The 26,700-nt window shown below is 40.4% G+C and overlaps 1 protein-coding gene across 3 annotated transcripts in view; it reads right to left on the reverse strand.

The window, feature by feature from the left end:
• The window catches only part of foxp4 (forkhead box P4), a 94,516-nt gene extending 84,660 nt beyond the window's left edge, over positions 1 to 9,856 (reverse strand). For 2 of the 3 annotated variants that reach the window (XM_074665830.1, XM_074665839.1), the window contains exon 1: positions 9,176 to 9,856. The gene's annotated coding sequence lies outside the window, so the exon portion shown is untranslated. The remainder of the gene's footprint in view (positions 1 to 9,175) is intronic. The other variant, XM_074665820.1, reaches the window with a different exon arrangement.
• Positions 9,857 to 26,700: the final 16,844 nt, after the last annotated feature.

Genomic DNA, 26,700 nt, shown 5'->3' on the forward strand with positions numbered 1-26,700 from the left:
GTGCTGACCTTCTCAGTGGAAACGGGCATTGTGGTGTCCTCTTATCAAACAACCAAATAGCTGCTTTTCAACCTGATGATTCAGACCCTGAGCCATACAAGGGAATTTTGTTTTGTTTAGTTTTTCTCCTTAACTGTTTTTTATATACCACAGGAAGGAGTGAAATAAATGTTAAATAGAAACTGAATCTGCCATCCATATTGTTTGATATTTGTTTGGTATTCCTTTTGTTTATTTTTTAAAATTTTTTGCTGCAGAGTTGTTTTTCACAGTATATTTTGAAACAGTGTTTACTTTACTGCTCTGTGTTTCTGAGATGTCATAGTACTATCTCTTTTAATTTATACAGATAACTTTGTGAGCAAAATAAACAAATTACAAAGAAATGTCATGATATCTTATAATATTACAGCCTAATCTTGTCTAGTCCAGTCTTTTATAATATTTTTATAAGATTTTTTCTTTAAGGACAACTTGCACAAAGTAGTTCATAAAATATTTTTTCCTCCTCCTCTTAATACAATTTTCCAAAATCATATACATTTAGTCCTTGTGTCTAAATCAATTGGACTAACATATGTCATGGCAGTTACATGATGTTTTTTCTTGCATTCAAAACAAGCAAAAGACAACAAGAAGAAAGAAAGAAGTGTAATTTGGATTTGCATTTTTCTTTCTAAAATGTTAACAATGTTTTTGGGGGGCATTTAAAAAACAAAGGTAACTTAGATAATTGAGACATTATTGATCAGTCTTGGATCGAGTCTTGTCATTTCACTCATAAAGAAAAGAAATGATTCATATTGAAATGGGAGCTTAAGGAGAGGGAGCAAATGTTGGAGGTAAACTGTGATGACAGCTTGGATGTAATGAAGAGGCTGAGGGAACACAGAGCTGTGATAATTAGAGACAACGGGCATGACAAGGAGAGGAGGAGAAGAGGAGAAAGGAGGAGGAGACAAGGGGAGATGGAAGGAGGGGGTCGCTGGGCAAGAAAAAGTGCAAGAGAGGAAGAGGAGCAAGAGGCAGCGAGAGGCAGCGAGTGATAGCGAGCGACGATCACAGCTCCAACAGGGAAAATACATTTTCCCACCAACCACGGACCAGATCTAAAGGCTGTGTGTGCGTGTGTGAGTGTTTTTTTGTGTGTGTGTGTGTGTGTGTGTGTGTAGTCTCTTGAGTGACGCGCAAACACTTTTTCTGATACATTTTTTTACACCTCCTGTAAAAGGACAGATGATTAATAGTTTAGTATGTGTCTTCATGAGTTTTCTCTTCGAGACGGGGAAAATGTGTGTGTTGAAACATCGTGTTGCTCCTTTGTAGATACAGTGTAAAAGTAAGCGTTGACAGCAGTGTGTTCAAATGATGTTTTTCTCCTTTAATCCAGGAAAAATAATTCCAATTAATTGTTAAAAGAAATACAAATGGGTCTTTTTATTTTGAAACTTTAATTGATACATTGAAGTTAAAAAAGAAACACTATAAAGAAATTAGAACTTGGATTTTTCAATTAGCCTGCATCTGATTGCAGAAAATATATGAGGGGTATCATATGTAGTCTGCTGGAGTGATTTGAAAATTACCTCAGCTTAAATATGAGGAAAAAAAAACTCTGATCCAAAACTGAACAGAAACACAACTTTCCCCACTTTTTTACAGCTCTCCTCTTTTTGTTTTTCTTTTCTCTCACTCCTTGACCATAATTCTGCCAGCACACAGCTAACGCGTCTTCAAAGGCCAACAGCATACAACACACACACAACACACACTCCTCTCTCCTCAGGCATATGAGAGCCGGCTCTGATTCTCAGGCTGGTAAAGCTGTGGTGGACAGCAATCTTGATCTGGCAGGATTAGGCTACTTTTATTTCCCCGAGAGCCACGGGGAGAACGGGAGGAGGAGGAGGAGGAGAGAGGAGGAGGAGGAGGGAGGGAAGGGTGCATGTTGAGGGGAGGAGGAAGGCAAGGGGGATAAAGTCCTTCTACAAATGTCAGACAATGACCGGTGACCAGAGAAACACACGCATGCAAGCTCACACACTCATAAACACAAGCAAAAAAGCCAAAAAGTGCCACACGCAAAGGGACTCATCACTCTTCGTCTCATCGGTGTGAGGAAGACGAGATGAGGGGGCAAGAAGGAAGCAAAGAAGGAGGAGGGAGTAAAAGAGGGAGGGAGTGGGGGGATTACACAATTATTCAGATAACAGCTGGGTATAATCTAGTGGCAGATGTCTCTCGGTCAACAATGCCCACCACACACACACAGGCGTGCATGTGTGCGCACATACACACCAACAGAGTCTGAGAGTGGAAAAACGACCACTGATGGAGCAGAAAACAACCAGCTAACAACACACGGAAAGTTCCTTCTTTTAAAATCAAGTGAAAGAATCTGTAAAAATAAGGCCTGTTTTCTCCTGAACGATGAAATGTCTCAGAAAATACACACACGCTCGTAAAGAGACGACCTGTTTGCTTTTCTTGTCCTCCGACAGGCGTGTGAAAAACAGAACCTAAAACCTGAGGAATTCTGTGCGAGGAGGAGAGAGGTGCGGGGTCAGGCATTGATTGACAGTTAATTGTGGTTGCACATGAACACACACATATGCACGATCAGCACTCACACACACACTCATGAAGAACAGCATCTCCCTCTCTCAACTGTTAGCGATCTCCAAGACTCCCGATAGTGGCTTTACATTCCTCCTCCTCCTCCCCCCTTTACTCCCCTCTCACAAAAGGCCACTATAGAAGCCATAGTGTCTGCACCCCACTGGGCAAAGCCTGTACAGTCTCTTCACCTTCAGAGCCACGACAGAGGAAAGTGAAGAAGAAGAAAGGGAGGAGGACAGTAGCTGAAAATGATGGACAGGCAGGAACAGATCAAATTAAATTCACTGTGTCTACTTTTAAAGCGATCTTTGAGTACTCTTTGGAGAAGTTTTGGAAAACTAAACTCTCCTCTTCTCCAGACATTTACAAATCTTTATCATCGCGGAAGAGCAAAATAAGCACAGCCCAAGCAAGCGGCAAGAGCGAGCTCTGTCAATCTGTCATCCCAGGCAGCCCATTGTGATTTGGTTTAACACTGGTTAACAGCTCGTCCTGTCAGGGGATGGATCATCCTGCGGCGCCTCACATGCTAATAGCTTAAGTAGGCATCCCATGTCCCCCGGAACTAATACCATAAATACTAATACCATAAAAGAGCAGTGCACGGCAGCGCTCCAGCCTCACTTTCGCTCGTGTTAGCCAACATCCTGATACTTTACGGATTAGAACGCATAATGAGATGCATTTAAATGGTTATTACCTCGCTGGTCCAGGGACAGATACAAGGGGAAATACTGCATTGCTAATTTCATATCATCATATGTTAATGTAGAATCATCTCATTGAGGAAAGTCAAATATTCTAATACAAACGGAAATCAGATTTGATAAGTTGAGTCAAAAACATACTGTATATGAAAACTGTATATGAAGAGAGCGGTGTCATCTGCAAAGAAATTTACAGGTTTTGCCAAATTGTCTTTCAGGAATACGATGTCAAGCTGTTTTTCACAGGGAAGTTGCGGTTGAGTTTAGGACCAACACATTTATACCTTTGAGCAGATTTTTTAGTGCCAGCCACAACAGACAAACGATCGCCCGAGCAGTGTAAGGCTTCTCTACTGTCAGGTTCAAACTGTGTGTGCGCGTCAAATGACTGTATCCATAAAATTCAGAGGCTTGCGCCTCACAGCTGTCACCTACCCGTCACAGCCATCCTTTTCAGCACACATTAAAGCAAAGCTGCAGAAAGTTTAGTCACATTGTTGTTCTGAGTGAAGCTTTTCCACTGATCTGCCCCCCCTTACCCTTCTCCCCCGGCCCGATTGACGGCTGCCCTGTCAGTTTGTTGTGGCGCTTTAGAAAACACCAACGGCTCTCTGATGAAGTGCTTACAAAAGGTCAGAGGGTGGAGGCGACGGAGAGAAGAGAGAGAAAGAGAAGAAGGGAGGCAGGGGAGAAGGAAAGGGAGACGGGATGGAGTGAAGGAAAATCTATAACACAAATACAGCTGTCAGGAGCGATGCAGAGTTAGCAGGGGACTCAGCGAGGGACGAGGGCTTTCTCCAGAAGATGCTCTGCTTATGCACTACAGGCGTTCTTTCCCACTCTTCTTGCTCTTTTTATTTTTCTGCTTCTACTGACCATCTCCTGCTCCCAACCTGCCTGTGTGTGCCACTGACCTCATGCTCCTGCGTGACTTTTTTTAAAAACTGCTCGCTGTGAGATCAAACTTGATAGCTCTTTCAGCCTTATTCCTTCACTCCCTTCTCTGCCACACTCCTCCTGTTCAGCTGTAGCCATGGCCTCAGGTGCCAAGCCCACTCTGGAGAGGCTGATCTAATGCTTCCTCCTTCACTATAATGACCCACGCCTTCCCCCCACACCCACCCTTTCACTCATATATTCTATCTCTTCCTCTAGCTGCCTTTCCCACCTGCCCATAAGGAAACAGCCTCTTCCTCTCTGAGCTGTTGGGTCACTCCTTCCCACATCCATCAGCTGTTAATGGGGCTGAAGCTGCTGTAGAGATTGAGGAACATCTTCCAGTCATCCTCACACACATATTTATATTGAAAAAGTCCTCAGTATCGAATGGACTGCACAGGCCAAACCTCCATGCTGTGCTAAAAGTGGTTGCCTCATCAGCAAGGGAGAAACAGTGCGCCAATTTGAAAGAATTAAGTTTGAGCGCGGCTGCTGTCACCACATATGCGATGACAGCTCTTTCAGAAGATATAAAAGAAGAAAAAAGAGATGACAGAGAACAACAACTGCAAGCTCTCACTTTTTTCTCACAGATGGTCAACTTCCTAAAAAAACACCAGACATCTTCCTTCACTCTCTTCTCTGCTAACCTGCACGACATCACCTTCCAACCCATCATAAAAAACACATCTCATCTTTGAAAAATGTGCAGGATGTTATGTGCACACACAGATACACACACACACATATTCAGCCCTCAACTTCTTCTAAATAACAGGTTCAATTAGAACCACATGTATAATCAGGCCTCGGTCTGAAGCTCTGTGGCGGCAGTTTCATAGCGCAGTCAATCACTTCAGTTCACAACCAGAACATTCCCCCACATACTCGCCGCCCATGAAGAACAACACAGTGATTCAATCAATTAATTTGTCCATTATATTTCATTAACATATTTTTTAAAGCAGTAACAAGCACATAATTGCTACATTATTGGTCATCTGTGATTACAATCGGAGGTGTGCAGAATTTCTTATTTCATCTTTTTGTTAAACAAAAAAAGTTTTTTTTCCATAAAATTCAGCAAAACACCAATTTTGATTAATTTTCACTGTCCAATTTAACTGTACAGTTGTAAAAATCTGTCAAGAATCTTATCTTGCAGTGTTTCCAGATTTTAAAACAGCTCATAGCTCACACCCTAAAATAACGGCAGCTTCAGGACCAGCACTTGAAATGATTCCATTTAAAAACACGCTTTGGCTCCCTTCACAGCTACATTTTTTGCTTTCCTCAAAGCCCATCTAAAGGATATTGAAAATTTAACCATTTCAGCTTTCAGCACAAAGTGCTGCAATTGAAGTAAAGCTGTGAGTATCCATGACGGGTCAAACCCTACATGTATAGCAGAGTCGTATATGGGTGCTCTTCAACATCACTTTGGAGCCAAAAGCCCACTCAGACTTGTGGGTTTGGGAAAGCAGGAGGGCTTTAATGAAGAGAGCGTCACAGATAGAGAGATGGACAGGCGAGCCATCAGCGCTACCGACGCACAGGACATTTAAAAACTTCAAATACTGGCCATTTTCACTCAAGCAGGACAGGTGAATTGAGAAAAAAGCACTCAGATATATACACTCTTCCACACGTAGATTCGCGCACGCTCATGCTGGAGGTAAGGACCCTCTGAATGAGTTTATGGACTAACACAATCACACTGGTGGCTTTTAATCCTGCTGAAGAGCTTCTAAAGCGTATGAGATTCACAGCCATTATTACCCGTCTGGAGTCTCACACATCGGCACATGCAGGGCCAGGCTAAAAAAATCATCTTTTAAGTTATGTGTCAGTAGGAATAACAGAAACATTTGTCTGCTTTAGAACAGAGTGTGAGAGTGATAAAAATCAGCAGTACATGAGCAAACAATGAAGCAAAACAGGACATGGAAGAGACACAGCTGTCGACAGGAGAGAGGAAAAAAAGCAAAGGAGGAAAAGTGTCGAGGCGAGTCAGATGAAAAAGGTGGCAAACACACAGACACGGATGCACAATAGCCGGCAGAGAGAGTCAATCTGTCTCTGACACCTCAGGCTTCCTGCACACGTACTCTCGATTTTACCCAAATAACTGCTTCTGTTCACAGATTCTTTTTTGTTCACTGTGTCCTCTAAGATTTCCCAAAAATCTGTCTGATATCTTTTTACAATTTTTACAGTTTTAGTTTAAGTGCTGCAGTGTTTAAAAAGAAGCACAAGAAGCAATCCTCTTCTTTCCTTGAAGCTGTCCTGCTGTTTTCCAACACCCAGGTAAACGTTTCATTTTCAAGATTGCAAGAGGGACAAATCTAGATAAAATGATGAGCTAAAGCTGAGTTATGAAGAGCACTTTAATTTTATAGAAACTGTTTAGATTGCTTCAGACTAAAGCTGCTGAACTCAGAGTGAAGAGAATTTAAGCAGCTAAAAGGACATACCTGAACAAAAACTTTGTCCTTTTTGTCTGAAGATAAAAAAGAAGAAAATCAAAACTAGCAAATTTTTACCATATTTTAACAAATTTTGCACACCAAGCACATCCACAGAGGAATTATCTATGATGTATTACAGTAAAATGCCAACCAACACTTGTCTGAAATATGCTCAAGAGATGCTGGTATGCAAATACACTCAGCCTCTTATGTCAGAGGAAATTTAAAAAATCAACATCTTAAAATTCAAATTTAATTTTGGTTAATTAAATTATCTGCATAATAAGGCTGTGTGAGCATTTTCTCACATTAAAAACACATGTGCAGCTTGTTATGCAGGCTGCAATATGTGTAATGTGTAATTTATCCAAGTGAGGTTAAGTTTTGGGGATTTTATTCTGCACACATTTACTCACAGGAGCCCTAAACACAAAATACCTGCTTTCTGGTCTGACACCAACAAACGTGACAAGGTCATAAAACGTGATGAAGAGCTTTTTCATTCCCGCTGGATCTTCTATTAAAGTGCAATTAAAAGTGTGTCATCGCGTCGCGGAAATGCCAGCACGGAGGACAGGAGAAGGAGGGGAGGGGGCACAACAGGAGAGAGGGGACACAGTAAATAAAATTAATTATGCCAAATGCCCCCGCGCCCATCAATCACGGGGCAATAATGCCCGCGTCACAGAGAGCACCCACACGGCCTGTATGCTTTTCTCTCAATGACAGACAACTAACAGCAATTAATTGTCATTTCATCTCTGCCTGCGCTTTGTCCGCAGCTTTCCATCATGCGCGAGCCGAACTGACACGCGGGAATGTTCTGGATGATGTTTGAGATTTGATGAGGGGAGTTTTATTTTGAAGGGGATGGAATTAAACTATAGGCTATAATTAAATCCCAAAAAACAATTTCATTAGTTTTATGCTATTTATGTCAGGAAAATTAGAGGACAGTTTGAAACTGTTAATCTCGTTACAGTGTGTTATTTTAAAAAGTATATCCCGTTTATTTATATTTTTTACTTTTCCCAAAGGCTGCAAAATAGTTTTCCCTTTTAGTTTGGGCCTACTTTTCGTTGGTCTGTGACAGCGAGGAGAAGGAAAAACATAGGTCATGCTGAAGTTCAGTTACAGTTTCCAACCACAATCAATTTTTAAATTTATGAGTGTTAATGTCAGCTTAAAAATGGCTACTTTGAAATTTTAGTGCCTGAAGTGTACCCCGTTTGCATGCAAATACTTCCATGTAGAATTTAAAAAATAAACTTAGACGCTTCAGAGTAACAACACATTAATAATCGATTTCCCCGGATTAATTCTGCCCGTTAAAGCCGGATAAAAACTCAAACTCCATTTTAAAAACTTTTCCTTCACGTCCTGCTGTTGGACACTCAGCCGTGTGTCGTTATTTACTGACTAAGTCATTAGATAATATGGAAAATATACGACAAGCAAACTCGATGAGCTCTAACAGCGCGGTTCAAATTTCAAAAGTCAAAATGGTTTGAAAAGAAAGTCCCTGACCTATTGACCAAATCCGAAAGAAGCTTTTCCTTTCTTCTTGAAGACAAGGGCTCTTTCATCTTTTATCTTCTGTCAGCGCTAGGATGCGCCCCTGTCGTTTAAGCCGAACTTTGAAAAACGAAATAAATTCAATGAGAAAATCTATTGAAATCACAATATAGTTTTGAAGTTTGACGTCCAGCATGTGGCGAAGACAAAGCACTGAGAGCACTGTCACACGGCTGTGTAAAATTATCACCACATAACCGACGTCGGTGTTTATTATCAGATTCCTTAACAAGAGTTATTAACGAGGACGCAAACGAAGTTGAAAGACTCTATTCCGACATTTGTTTCGTCGGAACCTGCGAAGAAAAACTTTTTGTCGTGTCATGAACGAGGACTCCGGGCAACGCGCACCGAACTTCTCACACCACGAGACTTTGCTTGAATAAATAACAATAGCTCGGAAAATTGGGCTATCACACCCCATTAAAACAAATGTCGAGAGAAATGAACTCAATTTCAACTCGTTGCTTACACGTGTGACTCGTGGGCTGAAACTTTCTCTACCGACAACTTTTTCCTCCATTCTTTTGACGGATTTGAAAAGATGAAAAGTTAAAAGAAAGGTTTAAAACGTGGCTCTGAAGTTTTGCGCTCAGCACTAAAAAGAAAAAGAGTCAAAGTTACAGTGAAGCATGGACGGAGGGAAAGTCTACAGGAGGAAAACCGAGAGTGTGTCCCGTTCCTCAATTTTCACAAACAGCCTAATAGCTGAAATTATCATGCTAACTTGAAAGAGTTCCCCGGCAAAAGTGCGATGTAAAGTTTTGGTGGACCAATGTGTGCGTTTAGAAGGAAGCACAGAGCGAGGACAGAGTGTGAGAGAGATATAATAAAAGGGGGAAGAGAAAGTGTAGATAATGCATCAACCTGTTCTCTTGTGTTCTGAAGAAGTCAACTTTCACGCCAGTGGTTGGACCATGTGGACAGCCCCGCTTCTGCTCCTCGAGCCCCCGGCGCGTCCACTCTGCCGCGGCGACAAAAAGAGGGGGGACACCAACCGACCGACGGGACGAAAAAATTAAAAACAATGTAAAGAAACAGAGAGGAGAGGAGAGAGAGAGACAGAGGAAATCTAGGATCTAACACCGCAGGACCATTACTTTGAACGACAAGGCGTGCTCGTTAGTCCTTTCCTTTTTCCCTTTTGTGTGCGTCCTCTCTCCTCGGAGTGGCCCCTCTGGAGTGAAGTCAGAACAATACTGCCGCTAAAACTCTGCCACTGTGTGCGCAAGTTGCCGCGGAGAACGAGCGCAGCCCTTTTCGTCCTGTTTTGACGCGTCTGCTTTCCCCCCACGCTTTCTCCCTCTCCCTTCACAAGGCTTCTTCTTCTTCTTCTTCTTCTTCTTCTTCTTCTCTCAGCGCGAGGAACCTCTCCGCCGGTACTCACTTTTTGGCATCCCGTCTGTTGCTCTCGTTCGCTGGAAATCAGGGTTGAATCACTAAGAGGGCTGTGTGTGTGAGTACACGAGTGTGGAGTGTGTGTGTTGCAGGAGGGGGACAGTTTGCTGCGCTACCGTAATGCCTCTAAAGCAGGTGCGCGTTTTTCATCGCTTGTCCTATCCTCTCAAAGCCCTGGCGCACAATAGGAAAACAGCAGCCGGCGAGAGGCATCTCTCTCTCCCTCCCTCCATCGCTGTGTGTGTGTGTGTGTGTGTGTGTGTGTGTGTGTGTGTGTGTGTGTGTGTGTGTGTGTGTGTGTGTGTGTGTGTGTGTGTGTGTGTGTGTGCGGGGAAGGCACCGATCTTTTGACCTCTCTTTGCATCCCGGCTGAGTTGTGCTATTGTGGAGGCAGAGTAACAGATGTTGGCCTGCACAGAGTTTGAGCTCGGAAACAAAGCAAGATCACAAAAACAGAACTAGCCCACTCTTAAACCTTTGATTCTGTGCACTTTTATATTTCATGGATGCTGCAATGCTGGTAAATAAAAACAGAGATAATAAAACAACCCACAAAAGAGAAGTTCATAAGAATGAAAAACTGATCTTTTATGCTTTTTATGGTTTGATTATGACGAAATTTCTTATTTTCCAACTTTGCATGGAAATCTTCATAGAGTCATGCTAAACAGATTTATACCAACCTAGAATATGCTCTACTCCACATTAAAAATAAGGGTGAAATCAGCTTTAGTGGGTTCACTAGTCATACACTTACTTTGCAAACAGGCTGTTATATTGTGATTGGACACTATTTTACCGTCTGCCTCCCTCACCAAGTCCTTTATGTATTTTGGAAGCTTGTCAACTCCTTTTTACAGAGTTATTACCACCCTTTTCCCTTCCACTCCACCACATTCATTTACTAATTGACAGCATAATCAGTGCTGAGGTTACTGTCTGTGATGAAATTTGGAAATTACATCATACCTGTCGCTGCATAAAGACTAAAAGTGATGAAAAAAAGTGCCATAACTCAAAAAGAAGATCTCGCAATAATTTTTGCATTGGCCGTTAAATGGGACTGTGCCCTCGTGTCTTTTTTCCCCTCTGTCTGAGCTTTTACCATTGGAAAATGATGGTGGTCCATCACAGCAGCACCCAACAATCGGCCACAGCTGCAGTAAATCACAACACATTCATTAGCACGATCAATAGCACTCCAAATATGTGTGTCTGTGCAAGGGGATTGGGTGTGTGTTTATATTTTTTTACCTCTTTTTTTTTTTTTTGAGCCCGACACTTTTTAAATGAAGAACACTTGGTTATATTTCTTCAGTAAATCTCTCCAGAAGTGACAGGTGCTTATGTGAGCCGCTGGATGGTGATGAGTGATGCTCTTTTAAGTGGCTGTTAGCATGAAGGTGCACTTTGGAAGTTTGATCTGCAGAATCAAACAGTGTGATTAGAAGAAAATTTTACAACAGAACTCCAACAGGTTAGATCAAATCTTTTTTGCCACAGAAATCCTGGATTAATAACTTTTAATATGAAAGAGGCACAACAGAGAGTGAATCATCTCTGTGCTTACTGATGTGTAACTGTTGACATTTTGGCCAAAGATATCAATCACCCCAGCCAGTTTGTAGAATGATGATTTGTTGCTTGTTTGTCTGTGTTGGCATAGAATAAAAGACAAAGCCTAGCATAGGGAAGCCAGCAGGACCCTGTTTCAGTGAGTCAAAGCCAGAGCAGGAGTGGTGCAGGCCAACTGTGTCGTTGGATCAAAATAGTCCCAGCCTGGACATCTTAAGTCAACACTCTTGTTCTTGTTCTTGGTTGCTGAAAGGAGATTGGCCCCTCTTGCCCATCGTCCTATTCCCATTTAAGAAGCATTTTCTCCCTGTTAATCAGAGGGAATAATTATCAAAGTGGACAGGTAATTAAATTAAAACATAAGTGGCTACATGAGCTGGGTTGGCTGTACTACAAGGTTTTCCCTGGCTTAATTAAAGAGAAATATGGGAGTGCTCACCCACAGTGTCACAGAGCTGGTAAAAATGAGAAAAAAGCTCCTGTCGCTAACTTGAATAACTCAATCTGATGCTTTGAAGGCAGATTTTTTTTTAAAGGAATATAAAGAGAGTGGCGATTCCAGCCTGTGTGAATGCACACAGAGGGAAAAAATCTTCTTCCCCGCTCATTTCTGAACACATCAGTTCCACAGCCCATATTGTTTGTTTGTGTTTGAGAGTAAAAGCATATGTGTGGCGGGTGAGCGTGAGGCGAGGGAGTGCAGAATGTGTGGCAGGCGCACTACAAAAAAAAAGGGAAAAAATTGCCAGCTTTAGCAGACATCTGGGAATAATGTCGTAAAATAAAGCTACAATAAAATAAAAACTTACTGCAGTTGATGTTTACAAACAAGCCCTACAAAAAGCTCCACAATGCCTGAGAGTGAAACCCTGAGAGGCCTCAAACACACACACACACACACAAAGACACACACATATACAAATAAACAGTCGCAAAGTGGGGAAAAAAAGCAGCGCACTGAGCAAATTATCCAAACATTCACAAACACGCTCATGTGCCCACACCCACTTTGGTGCACATATGTGTGTGTGTTTACAAATACAGACAAAGTGGGAAGGCTGCAAACACACACTCGCATAAACAAATAAAAACATGCATATACACACATAAACACAGAAAAACACACTGCTGCCTTTGTGGTTACGCAAAGAAAACAGAGGAACTGTTGCTCAAAAACACGACTGCTATCTCATGGCTGGCAGTATTACATCGATACATGAGCGAGTGCATCCACACACAACCTAAATGTGAGTAAATGTGTGTGCGCCCAAGTGAATTTGCTGCAGACAATTGCATCTGTATTACTTTACAAACACACACTGATTGCAGGGAGGATCACAGACAATCAACACCTGCTTTCTATTAGCATGTTCATAAACATGTTTACTGTCACAGCTGCTTCACATCACACAACCACACGCTCGCACACACATAAAAGTGAACAGAGAGACATCTTAGGAGAGCGTGTTTATCACTCCTTTCTCCTTGTCTTGGCCTTTCGTATAAAGGGAATAATTAGGGACTCCTGGCCAAGTCAGCGGTGTACGTGTTAACAAGCTGTTTTAACACACACTCACCCACACTGCTTCATCCCACATGGAGCAACGGCAGGAGGAAGTGAAGATCCTATTCTGTGCCTCAAGGACTCGGTTCATTTTGTAACACCTGTCTGCTTGTAGTTGAGTCTACAAACGAGTTGGAAGCTGTGGCTGTGGTGTGTAAAATCTGCCACACAGAGCAACTAGAAGTGACAACAAAACAAGTCAAGGCTGTGGATGAAAAGTTGAAGCAAAAACGCCAAAGAAAACATCCTCTTCAGTGGGAGAAAATGTAAAACTTTCTTGATTTGAGAAAAGCGGTTTTGTATGGAAGACAAACTTTATGTGTATCAAATAAAAAAAAAACGGGTTAGGATGGTACATCAACTTATTTCAGCTTAGGAAAGTAAAAGTACACTTGTTCAGATCTGTGTGTTGGACACTAGGTTTGGTTTCAGTGTACTTCACTTATATGATGCAGTTTTGGAATTTAATAAATTACAATGAGCCCTAGTTTGAGATAATTAATGCACACAACCAGCTTCTGAGCAGCTACAGCTTAAAAGAGTAATGGAAAGTCAAGTACGAGTTAGTGCTTGTTTTGTGATGTTTTAGCTGTAAAGTATTTCAATTTAACCAGATCCAAAAAAGAAAAAAACTAATACCCACAAACCAGTGCTGCAGATCTACACTTTCATTTTGACATACAGAGTATTGAGGAGAGGGGGAGCTGCAGTTGCCTTATACGATCATGATTATGAACATTTTGCTCATTCCTCATTTATTTTAACTTTATTATCTTGTTTTCTTTTGTTTTTTTGTTTTTTTGTTTGTTTGTTTTTAATTTTTGTAATTTATTACTATTTTTTAATCTTCTTTTCTAGAGATAACAGGATATATCTGGCAATCTTGAAAAGACGAAGAGACTGGTCACTGGGAGAAGCCAGAAGATGAAATGCCACTCAGATATTTCCCACATGAATGTTTTACATGAAGCCTATTTCTATGAATGTTTTGTGATTTGATTCTCAGGCCATGAGTCATGATCATCTGGTGTATACTTTTTTAAATCATTACATTTTGTTAATGATCTTTTTCCATGAAACAATGATGAGTCAGGAACACCTCTTTTGAGATAAAATTTCCAAACCTTTGTTTTTCATTTGTTAACAAGATGGGACACAACTACAAATCAGACGGTATCTAAAATCCACGATATTGTTCAGACTGCACATCAACCTGTCTAAAAATGCAAGAAATACATTCTCAAAACAGGCTGAGTTGGTTGAGGGGCACAGTGTTACTTTTGTCACTTATCTGCAACAAGTGGTCTGCTAGCACAAAATCTCACTGCCCCCATGCATCTTTCTCCATTCCTCGATGATTTTTCCTCATGCATGTCAGTGACAAAGCCACAACCAATCAGTTTAAAATCTGATGTCTTTGATTATTGTGGCGCTGTTAGCTTGAACAACTTCATGCTAAAGCTTGTCCCAGTTTGGTGATATGTTATGGAGCGTATCTAATAAGAAGTTCCACAAGTTGAAACAACTCAAAGATACCACAAACGGTAATACAACTGAGAGTGCAGGTAACTAAATGTGTGTCAGGTGCACTTGCAGGTACAACGAAGCTGTTGCAAAAGTGCAATACAACCCATTTATTAAGTCCAAGAAAATAAATGTAGCCATAATGGTCTAAAAAAGTTTGTCTCCAGACTTCCAGTTCTATTTTACGGTTTTATCTGTAAGTAAAGCCTTTCCTCACCTTTAAACATAAACAGGGACAGCACAGAAACATTGCACTGTGGGAGAGTATAAGCTTAATTCATCTGCAATGAAGAATCCAGGTATTTCTAAAGTGAAATGTTGCAGATTTGACTCGAGAAAAAGAGAGAGAGGAATCGCTTTGCCTACATCTGTACTGAAAGGTGTTGGATTGTAGGATTGTGGCACGAGTATTGACTCATAATCCCCATGAGTTTAGCCTTCCCCACTTTCACCCTGTTTCCTACTCCATCCACTGACCTGTCCTCTCTATATGACATACATAAAAATCCCAAGGAAGGTAAAAAAGGCTGAAAGACAACTAAAACTGAAACAATTTAGCCCAAAAACTATATGGTGTAATCCACTTGTACTCGTAAATCGGGATTTACGAGTTCCAAGTGGAAATTTCAACTGGAATGCCCCCCAATGTCGGAATTTCTCATTGGGAAGCTGGCATATCCACACCACCCTTAAGTTTACAATCAAAGATGGCTGCTGTGGGTGTAAATAGTGATGTTCAATTTATTTTAGTATTTCTGACAAGCGTTCATTGCAATAAATCAGCCCTAATATTATTTGATGTTTATATATATAAATATTGCTGTAGTATTGTTTATATTCTCAATGTGGTATGCCTAAACTGCAACTACAACTCAGGACATGCTAACAAAGGCTAACAACTGCTAGTAGCTTGGTAGATCAGCGGCAGACATGTTGTATTTCTTTAACCCCTTGGCAACTGGAAAGTTTTTAATTTGGAGACATCATTCCCACTCCCTACTTCCCAGTTTGGTTGTTCAATTAAATGCACCAATAGCTACTTTTCAAACAAGCTGTCTGGCTCACTTTGGCACGGAAAGCAATACATCTATTCCACCATGAGGAGCTGGGAAAAGTACCACAATAATCAACCTATAACATCCTACTTTTGGCACCTCTCTGTTATGGTATCTAATACACCTATCCAACCCTAAAACATAGAGCTAGACACACTTGAAGCCCTTATTTAGGAGAGAAAAGCAAGGAAGAACGTTTGTGCTAGGATATGTCCTTCTGAACCTAATGTCATTCAATCAATGAAACTGTGTACCTAAATGAATTATGACTTAGTTTCATGTTTTATTTCATGGCAGGGAATGCTTCTGAGAGTTAAGAAGGTGTCATGGGGGGAGGTAAGGTGATCTAGTCAGAGGATGATCTTTTTTAGAAAGGTTTTTCAACACTGATGCAGAGAGAGGGGGCAGAGGGGTTTTTTCAAGAGTTTACTTTTCTTTATCTATCAAAGAAGTATCTGGAAAACAACTTCTAACAGTGATTTGACATAAACACAACAAATGCGGGGTTAATACCAAAGTCAGACTTCAGACACATGTGACTGGCAGCTCACATCTGCAGCACGAACAGTAAAATAAAAATCAAGCTATCTCTGAACCAAACTATGAGTAACAAATGTGAGATTCAAAACAAGGCAAAAAAGGGAAGAGGGTTAACAAGAGATGAACAGTATTCATCTCTGAGATTAACAAAACTGAGCTCAGTTTACAAACTAGGTATAGACAGGTTATCGGCTGGGCCGATAATCGTCACCAAAATTCATCATTTTGAAGCATATCAGCTTCTACCTTTTTTTTTTAATTTAATACAAAGGCGGATGAGAAATCAATTCAAAACCATGTCTTTGGCTCTGATGCAGCCGCGCCACTGTCTGCTGTCACGACTCTGTCTCCAGCATCGTCCCAGCCACGGTACCACCTCATTGGTTACAAGCAGAGCCATGGCTCAGATAACAGCCAATCAATAGTCAGAGGTGTTGATGCTCTCGCTCGCTCTCTCACACACACACACTTAGCAAAGGAAAGTTATTTTTAATCAGCCAGTTTTGGTTACCGAACGTCAGCTAGCTTAATGCTAACATCAATAAGAAATCCTATTGATGGGCTAATGCATTAGCATCATCTTAGCATGAACTTGTGATACTTTTTACAGACACACACAAAAAACACACTGAAAATATTCAGGAGCTGCTTGTTGCTGCTTTTCTGCATGGAGTTTCTCTGTCTTTACTATGGGAGCCATAGATGGTCAAAACACTTAAACTCGAAGTCATGTAAAAACTAAATAAAAAAATACTGCAACTGCACAACATGCCTGTAGAAGGCATCAAAAATACAACTGTTTTATTGCAGTTACATTGAAATTTTGAAATTAAAAAAAAAACTTCATTTACTGTAGAAAACTTTAGGGAGCTATTTATCTTTCAAAGTTTTTATTTAAGTTAATAATAAATGCTGCTGAGCCTAGGAGCTGTCTAATAAACATATGCTAAAAGGCACTTGAACTAAGTTAAGTATTTGAGTTTGTATTAGTCAAAACTTTGATGCCAATATTTTCACTTTTACTGTAAATGAATATCAGCTCCAAATATCAGTCATCTGCCTCCCTGATTACTAATACTCGGTATCTGCATCAGCACTAAAAAAAAAAAAAAGAAAGAAAAAACATGGCTGATCTATATTACAAACAACCTACTGCTCAAAAAGCTTTTATCAACCAGTCTTTCTTATTTTAACCGAAAGAAAGAAAGAAAGAAAGAAAGAAAGAAAGAAAGAAAGAAAGAAAGAAAAAAAGAAAGAAAGAAAGGTGGGTTTTTAACATCAACTGAAATATTGTATCCAATGAAAACACTGGTTTGAATATACACTGATACAGTGCTATACGTAAAAACACACAGCCTTGGACTTTCCGTCACGTTTGTTACTGTTAAAAAATTTAGTGGATTCTATCTGAGTTTGATTAAATAAATAAACACAGAACAATTTTACGACACCTGTAACTACCTAATTCAACCAGTTTATTTTGGGTTCAGAATCAAAGGGTTTTTTTTTAAGTGATGCTTGTTATTAGAATGATAAAAAGCCAAAATGGGTTAAAGTCTAAAAGGGCCATATACTCATGAAAAGCACAGTAAATACCTCAGAAACACACTCTCAGATGGAGCCCAGAGACAGTCTTTTTATGTTGTTTTGGGATCTTGGTTTAGTTAACTCCTCACTGACTTGGTTAACCTAGAACTGTGTCTGTGCTTCACTAAACCAAACAGGGTCAATTAAGATCCGGTAGTTTTTATTGTGTGGTAATCCGTGACATGGCCTCCATGAGCTCCAAAGCCAGACATGACAGAACTGTGCCAGCTTTATATGTGTGTGTGTGTGTGTGTGTGTGTGTGTGTGTGTGTGTGTGTGTGTGTGTGTGTGTGTGTGTGTGTGTGTGTGTGTGTGTAAGTGAGAGAGAGAGAGAAAGAGAGAGCGGGAGAGCCTGTGTGTGTATGCCTGTTTATGTGTAACTTAATACAAGACATTTGGGAAATATTCCTGAAACCCTACACCTGCATCTGTTCCTGTGCAGGACGTACAAACACACACACACTGACACACTCAGAGAGCCTTGCAGTCCGTCCCTCGATGCGATCTTGTATCAAAGCAAACAAATGACATGCTGTCTCCTCCTCGCTCCCCCCACTGTCTTTTTTGATGTGTGGTTGTGTAAAATGACACGCCGTATCTCTCGAGTTGACATTATCACTCGCCAGCGTGCTCACATCTTCCGGCTGCACGTCTTTCCCACAGGACTCCCCTACAGCAGGGGTCTTTGTCTCCAAAAGCATCTCACACACACACACACACAGACACACAGAAATGGAAAGATGTGGAAAATCCTGTATGATTTTACCTCCGTATTGTGTTTTGTCACTGGCTGAAGAAAAAGAGAAAGGCTGTGGGATGAAGGGATGAAGAAGGAGAGGATAGAGTTGGCTTTCTTTGGCAATCGTTTCTGGTGTGTGTGTGTGTGTGTTCTCTGATGATGTGTGGCATTTCTGCGCTGCAGATTTTGAATGCAGGGGAAAGAGATGTAACCCAGAGAGCTCTGTCACATTAGTGCGACCATCAGTGTTAAGCTGACATATATAACAGCCCTGATACAATAACCAGCTCAACACTCTATCATGCATGTGGCGATGGGGGGAAAGGTGGCAGGAAAATGTTTGCTTAAAGAAATAAGAAATAAAACTGAAGGAAGAGGGGAAAAAATGAGATTTCATTTTCGCACATTTGGAAGTTTTTTAGGAAAAATGTGGATTTTTAAAAATGCTATTCTTACTTCAAAGGAGACAAAACAAACAAAAAAAACAGCCAGCTGAAAATTGTAAACATTTCAAAATGCTTTAATTAAATAAATAAAATAAAGGACATAATTGACAACAGCAGAGACATAAATGTCTTTTCTGGCTGAAGAACTCCTTGCCCGCTTGGCACGTACTTCTAATAAGTGTCAATTGAGACAAGAGAACATGCCATGAAAGCAATAAAGTTTTTTGACATTGAAAACATACATTTTCTTTCATCCATTTCAAATAAGCATCCGCAATCATTGAAGAAAGTGAGGCTGTTTTCTTCCTTTTGTGTTATCTGCAGCTCTCTTCATCAAACGACAAGTTCACTCATTTGAGCTGATTCAAATCAAAACATTTAATGTCCTGTAGTTTTCACAGCCTTGGAGGCTTCAGAGCACTCAATGCATTTTTTAATACAAATACAGGATTTGATGTAGATGTCGCCATAACTGGTTATTGACATTTACAGGATCTGTTTGTGTGTGTGAGTGCGTGTGTGTTTGAACTGCTTGTGAAAGGCTCAATGATTTATTTTGACCTGCACATCTCGGTTCCTGCAGACCATTCATCTCCTTCTTCTTTGGCTCCTTTTTCGTCGGCTTAAAGAAAACGCTCTGAAACATGAAGTAAACGCCGGAGGTTTCACTAACAAGGATGCAGACTGTTTATGAATATAACTCTTTTCCTGTTGTTGTAAGAGTGTCCTTGCAATTTGCTGAAAAATAGATAAACAGAAAAAAATGTGACAAAGATGGACATAAAAACAGATTCCTCCAGCCTTTCAAATATGCAGGCTTTTAATTCAGTATGTTTTTATGATTACTTTTCAAATGTTATAACCACAAACATGGTGAAAAATTAACATCTGCCCCTGGGCATAAAAAACAGATTATAGAAAAAAGAGAAAAAACATCCATCTGATCAATATTTATTGTATATTTAGAAAAACTCTAGAGAAGTTAACATAGAAACTGAAACACATTTTGTACATAAAGCAAAAATAGAAAAACGTACATCTTCACAGAAATTCAAATTACTTTCTTTGACATTAACACTTGCGTCTGTGAAGGTGAAAAATTCCAGCGTTGCAGCATAGTAACAATTACCGTCACCCATTCGTTCCCCAGTATGTGTGAGATTCTATCAGTCTTTTCATCATTACAGGTCACTCTGTATGTGTGTGTGTGAACTGGAAAGAGAAAGAGAAAGGAGAGACAGCGAAGGTCATGAGAGGTCTTCAAATTGCCACGCTGCTTTTTGTCCTGTCAAACGCTCACGTGAGCCCGTCTTGAGTGAATTTCAATAATCATCCTGAAGGACTTTTTCCCTTTCTTGGGCCACATTTTGCTAAATGTATCTCTCTCCTTCTAATTCCCCTTCACAATACGTCTGGCTCAGGCTCCTCATCATGTCATTGGTCCCTTTTCTATTCCCCTGTGTTTGATTCTGACAAATACACGGATTATCGGCCAGGGGGATTTTTTAAATATATGGCTAATGTGAGCTTTCATGCCTGTGCTTTAATCTGCTGAGTATTTAAAACCAATCTTAAGGACGGGAGAAAACGCAGAGGTCAGGGGAAAAAAAAGAAGGAGAAAAAGGGAGCGAGATTGGAAGCAGAAGTAGACGTTTGGGGAGTGAAAATGGAGGTGAGGAATAAGGGAAGGAAGAGGGAGACAATAATTTCACTTCTATTAAAATTCTAACCAGGATTAAGCGTAGGAATCGCGGGTATCAAAGCTCATCTGGCGGCACGGCTGAAGAGAATTCGCTCAAAGACAGGGAAAAGTTGGTCTTCCGACTGTGTGACTGATATAAAGACAGAATGAGAAGAAAGAAAGGTTCTAGGACTGGGGTGTTTCCTTCTGCTTTTTCACTTATCTTTTGCCCTCCCACCCCAAAGAAATTGGACATAAAATGACAGGACACACCTCAGTTTTAGGGAGCGACAGCGAGGGATGAAAGCTCTATCATCTGTCCGTCCGGCTGATGTTCACTCATCTACAATTCTTCTCCTTATTACTGTCTTTCCTCCACCTTTTCCTTTCATCTTTTTCTCCCTATCTTGTCTCCTGTCCTCTCCTCTCTTCTTCTCTTGTCATTTTTGTGTACATATGAAAGGCAGACTGGGCCTTTGGCAGCCGCTCAAACTCTGAAGAGTGTGTGTGTGCATGTTTGTGTGTGTGTATGTGTGTGTGTTGGGCCAAAGAGCGCAGGGGTGATTTGTGGCATTACCTCTACAGCTTTAAACTGCATCAAGCAACTTACAGATCTGTTTTTTATGGCTGCAATATGAGGTACTTAACATATCACTGCCATAAAGTGCAACAGAAACAGGACCAGAGCACACAGACAGACATGGCTGATGTGTACAGATGTGTACGTATGTATAAGCTGAAGGGAAGTTTTTATGGTATAAGCTCATGCGTCACAACCCGGGATAGTAAAGTGGGCCAAGGCTGATATCATCTGATACACTTGTTTGCTCGCCAACCATACAATCACAGTCCCCCGTGCTGAGGAAGCGTTCAAACTGCTATTTGAACATCAATGCAGCATGCAAATAACATTCACCACCCCTTTTCACATCAGATAAGATAACCGACAATGCCGCGTTCTGGCAGAGCTGAAATGTGTTTTGCATCCTAAGGCTACGCTAGCTGTTGCAAAACATCATAAATGAGCCCTCTCAGCAAAAGAAAAAAGGCGAGGAGGAAGAAGTTAGTGACTGTATGTAAGTACAGTGTGTGTGAGTGTGTGAGTGTGCAAAGTAGTAGTGGTAAGAGAGAAGGAGATGGAGAGAGGATTAGAGAGGGGAGTGGAGGGGTGAGGTGGCCCTTTAATTTGGAAAGTTTGATGTGAATGACGCACATCTGGCTCCCCAGCATGATGGATTCTGCTACACATGCAATATGGGAAAGTGATCCATCCACCTACCTCTCTTTTTTCTGTCTTCTATCTTCTCCCTTTCAGCATTCAAAGTCTCTTAGCTCAGCCTTCCATATCGTTAACATGCCACCACCCCCCTGACTCCTGCACACATCACTTCCTCCTTCCTGCTAACCTGACTCATGTTGCTGGTTTAACTGGACTGAGCTGCAGCACAAATGCTCACAAAACTCAATCTGTCACATGTTAGAGCACCGTCCAGCACACTGAACACTCGTTGAACATTTCAGCCTCACTTTGTCCTTTTACACCATTTACTGACCTGTGGAGCTATCAGTGTCTGCAGCAGCCTGTGCCATGAAGAGTTACATGTCTTTCTTCTTTTGCATCACAATACCTTTCTCCAATTCTTACTCTGCTTTGGCATAATTAAGAGAGTTAAAGTAAGGGTTTTATATACTTTCATAATCTAGATGTTTACTGTTTGATGAATTCACTTCATTGTTTCAGCACAGTTGTGTTTCTGTTCTTTACTCTTATCAGCTTGAACCAGGGAAATCATTTTGATATCTGGTAAACAGATGTATTTGCATGCACGTTTGCGGGTGGAGTTGTCCATTCTTGTTGTCCATTATCGGCCTGCAAGTTTGGCAGTAACGGGTGGTTGCAAATGTCTCAGTGTGATCAGATAATTGGTCAGGTTTGGTTTCATGAGCAGTGCAGGAAGGGATGAACAGTTGTTGTTTGTACCAAGCAGTGAAAGAAGTACCAAGGATAAATTAAGTCTTGAATCAAACATTTACTTAAGATGGAAAAAAAAATGGGTATAATTATCAGACATACTCAGATCGCCATAAGTCAAAGTCCTCATTGTTCAAACTGACACATTTAAGGACATATGTATACTCTGTCACTAATTACCAATTAGGAATCAATGGATGCATATTGAGGACTGCAGTTGGTAAAGATGAGAGGTATTTTTATGTAACATGTATTAAGGTCAAAATTCAAATATGCATATTTATTTATTTCTTGTACAAAAGTCGTTTGTATCAAAAAGAATGAGATTGGCTTGTGAACTGTTGCAAAGTAGAAGAGGAAAGTTGTGAAAGCAGTGATTCTGAATCATACCTAAGTTCTACTACTTTAGAAAAAGCACTCAACCCATGTTTTTCACTGTTTGTGTATCACCCTTGCAATACTTGTGCATGCTGAAAAATAAAACAGGTGCAGCACTGGACACGTTGCATGAAGAGCCAGCACTTCACAGTTATGACACAAATCACCAATTCCCCTCTGTGGGAGGCATACATTTTTACTCAACATGCTCTCTTGGCTTTTTAAGTTTACTTTTTACAACATGTTTAGATTATTACACTCATTTCTGGTTTCGAGGCCTACGTTCTTATTTCCAGGCTGTGGATCATGTTAGACTTTTCTTGGTCAAAATCCCAAAATAGCAGTCATTAACTTACAAGGGACAACTGGATCATGTATCTATGATAAGAAATCTAGCAGCAATGTGGCAAAAACCTGAGAGTTCTGTTAGCCTTCCAATATTGCTAACACTGCTTCAAAAGCATTAGTTTATATCTCAGGCTATTTTTTTAGACTGGGTAATAATGACAGTTACCAGACAGATGTAAGCGTAGCCTGAGGAGCTACTGGGCCTCAAACATCTCTGATAACAGAATGTGAGGCAACATCCTGTCCCACAAGCTTATCTCTGAGTTCCTGATCACTGTAAAGTAACTTAAATCATAACAGGTACTGAAACTCTCCAATTTGACAAAGTTGTAGCATTTCTCTCATTAATGTTTGAAGCTGTGTCAACTACAAAAATCTGTGGGAGCTTAATGATGACAGATGTGTTAATATAAATATTTATTTTACTTCAATGTGATTTACATCTTTATGTGAATTAATTCCACAAGGGGGACAATAAGAAAACAAAGGGATTCATATTTTTAGTTTTATGAATCAATCCTACTTAAATCAATATTTTGTGTCAACTTGTTTAGGTCTTTAACAGGGAGCTGCATAATTGTGCTAATGCATAGTGAGCAGATGATTAGAGTTCTTTCAGGGTGACATGGCGGCATGTTAGGGGCCGTTTACACAATGGTTTTAGACTGAAATGCAAAAGTTTTGTTGCGTTTCAGCCTCATGTTAACACAGAAACGGCGTTTCAGCTGACGTAAAACGGCCTTGCATGCATACCAAAGGACAACAGTACTGTTGGTACGATCGTCGCGAACTACCATGTTGTGCTTGTGCTGCTCAATCTGCTGTATCTGCTGACTGTCTTTCAACAAAGTGTGCATCTGTTGCTCCACTTTTGAACTTAGTATTCTCCAATGCACCAGATGATCAGCTCAACTCTACTTCAGTAGAGATCTCCCAAAAGCGGCTTCTGGACAAGACAGTTATAGCACCACCTACAGGCCTGGAATGCTTACTACAGCGTTTCAGTCCATCGGCGTTTCTGTGTAAACGTAGATTTTTTTCACTGCGTCTTAGCGTTTTCAGATGAAACGTTGTCATGTAAACTGGGCCTTAGTGTCTGTAAATTCATTCAAAAATGTGATTAAAATAAAATATTCTAATTTACTCTGAGTTAAAAGTTTTGTATTTCAATTTTTTTTTGCATTCACTTCATCCTTTGAACAGTCAGGATTTGGCTGGTCAGCTGGAGGATCACGATGAGCTCTATACATCTTTCATCTTATAAAAACTTTGGGCGCATTCTGTGGCTTCAGGCACCCTCAACTACTGTGGATGTATTTTACTGCATCCATACTACCTCTCAGTTTCCTGTTGAGTATCTATGACAACCCAAAAACTACAATAACAGAGCATTAAATACTGTCAGCTGAGCTTCTTGGTTGTTGCATTTGGACTGCTTCATAAAGTACAATTGTATAGCTCTACAAAGAATCAGACCATCTGATATCAAAATTAGCTCAATTACAAAATGCAAAAAACACTGAATAACCTTCAAATCAGACTGGTGTAATATTGAATCTGACCACATTAAATAGGACGAGATATTCCTTAATACTGACTTTACGAATCTAAGTGTATGACATAAGTTTTTTTAGTCTTTTTCCCAGGATTACTGTAGTTTGGAAGAAGAGCTCTATAGTAACATTACTGTCGCTCACCTCAGCAGGTTTGATGTTTTGTGTGCTTGTGAAGACTGGAAATGCGACGTGAAGCCCTAAGACAGTGCAAGGCTGAGTCCATTGTACTTTTGTAATTGGATTTGCTCATTAAGTGGCAGGCTTAAAGTAGGCATACGATCTGGAGAGGTTGCTTGTAGAGCTCAATAGACTGTTGGGTCACAGAAAAAAAATGGAAGGAATTTTTTTTAAGGCAATGAAAAAGATTTTATTTTCAAAAAAGAATAAATAGATAGATAAATTAAAAAAAAAAAAACTTTTCTGGTGACCAGTAATAGCGTGCAGAACCACACTCTTTTGTGGACAGACATCTGCATTGGCCCACTGGATCAAAAAAGATGGATCGAGTTTTCTGTTGTTGATTTATTTTAACTATTGATAATACATTTTATTTGAATGGCGCCTTTCACATTACCCAAAAAACATTAATTCAACAGAACAAGATAAGCTCAAACTTTCAAAGCTACTTACTGTCCAGATGCTGATTCATCTCCTTCTTATTCTGAATGACTGACTGGACTTACTCTGGGTGACCAAAATCTTGATAAATTTTGTGAAAGTGGGGACAAATATATTTCTTTTTTGAATTTTACCAAATGTGTTTGATGACCCGTCAGAGGGACAGTATTGTCACATTTCTAACAGAAGACACAATGGGAAGGAAAAGCGTTCAACCTTCACTAAAGCCCTGCATAAGAAAGTCCCAATCAATAAATGTGCCATGACCTTCCAGACCTTGGAGAGTTTTTCAATCCTAGCCACAATGACTGGCAACACAAATATGCACACAAAACTGTTGGCACATCTGTTCACATACTCACACACTCAACTGGTCTCCATCATCAACATACCTGTATGGTGGAAGAGTTTAATTTGTTATCATTGTAAATATTTTAATGTGCCTTCAAATCAGGACAAAAGAAGCATATTGTATATGGGGCTTACAGAGGCAGCTAGACGATGTGTGTTGTGCATCCAGCATTATTCATTCATCGTCATCCTCTGGAAGACGATTGTGAGTGTGCTTGAGTTTTACTCAAGCTTACAACATACAAGCTTTGTTCACATGCAGGTATGGAGGCAAGCGCTCCACAATAATAGAGAATGTTATTGCTAGCAACTATAATAGCTTCACTGATATCACACTTTTCCCAACAATGTTGTTCTGCTCAAGCAAGGAGAGCACCATGCACGAAGAATGATCCACTCTAGACATCTCATGAAAAGCGCTGCTGGGCTTCATGTCCATCAACAAAAGACAGAGTTTTGACAATTTTGAGCTGCAGAGTGGAACCCATCCACTATTGTCTGGCACTCTGGGAGCAGCGGTAGATTTTACGCAGCTTCCGATTTAGTCGGAGGTTTGCAGTAAAAGCCTTACAGCAATGATTTCTCATATGTTGTATTTGGTTGAAGTCAGACCAGGACCTTGAGAAGTGGGACTGTAGTTTGAGTTGAAAGGCAAGGAGCAGATTGTTAGCTGCATTGACAAACCAAGCGGCATTTATAACTCAATTTAAACTTGTGAGTTTTGGCGTCTTAAGAGCATGGCTGACTTGACTGACACACAGGCACAAAGTTGCCTGCAAAGTTGCAAAATGCCCAAACAACTCAAACAAAAATCAAACTCAGCTTTTCTAATATGGCCCATGTCGATGATAGGCTTCAAAACTCTGCATCAAAAACAAATGAGTGATGTCACAGAGACTAAATTCATATGTCGTAAGGTCTATGCTCAAACTCAACCAAAAAGTGATTGCACATTGTAGACTACTGTGGCAAAGACAATCTTAACATATAATGTGTTCTCACCCACAGCCCTTTTTGATGTGAAGCGACAGTATTACTTCCATCAGGCTACCAGTAGCCA

Source organism: Halichoeres trimaculatus, unplaced genomic scaffold (assembly GCF_033239565.1).
Source record: "Halichoeres trimaculatus isolate MK-OKI-2021-1 unplaced genomic scaffold, fHalTri1.1 fHalTri1_scaffold_1, whole genome shotgun sequence".
In the NCBI taxonomy this organism is placed as follows: domain Eukaryota; kingdom Metazoa; phylum Chordata; class Actinopteri; order Labriformes; family Labridae; genus Halichoeres; species Halichoeres trimaculatus.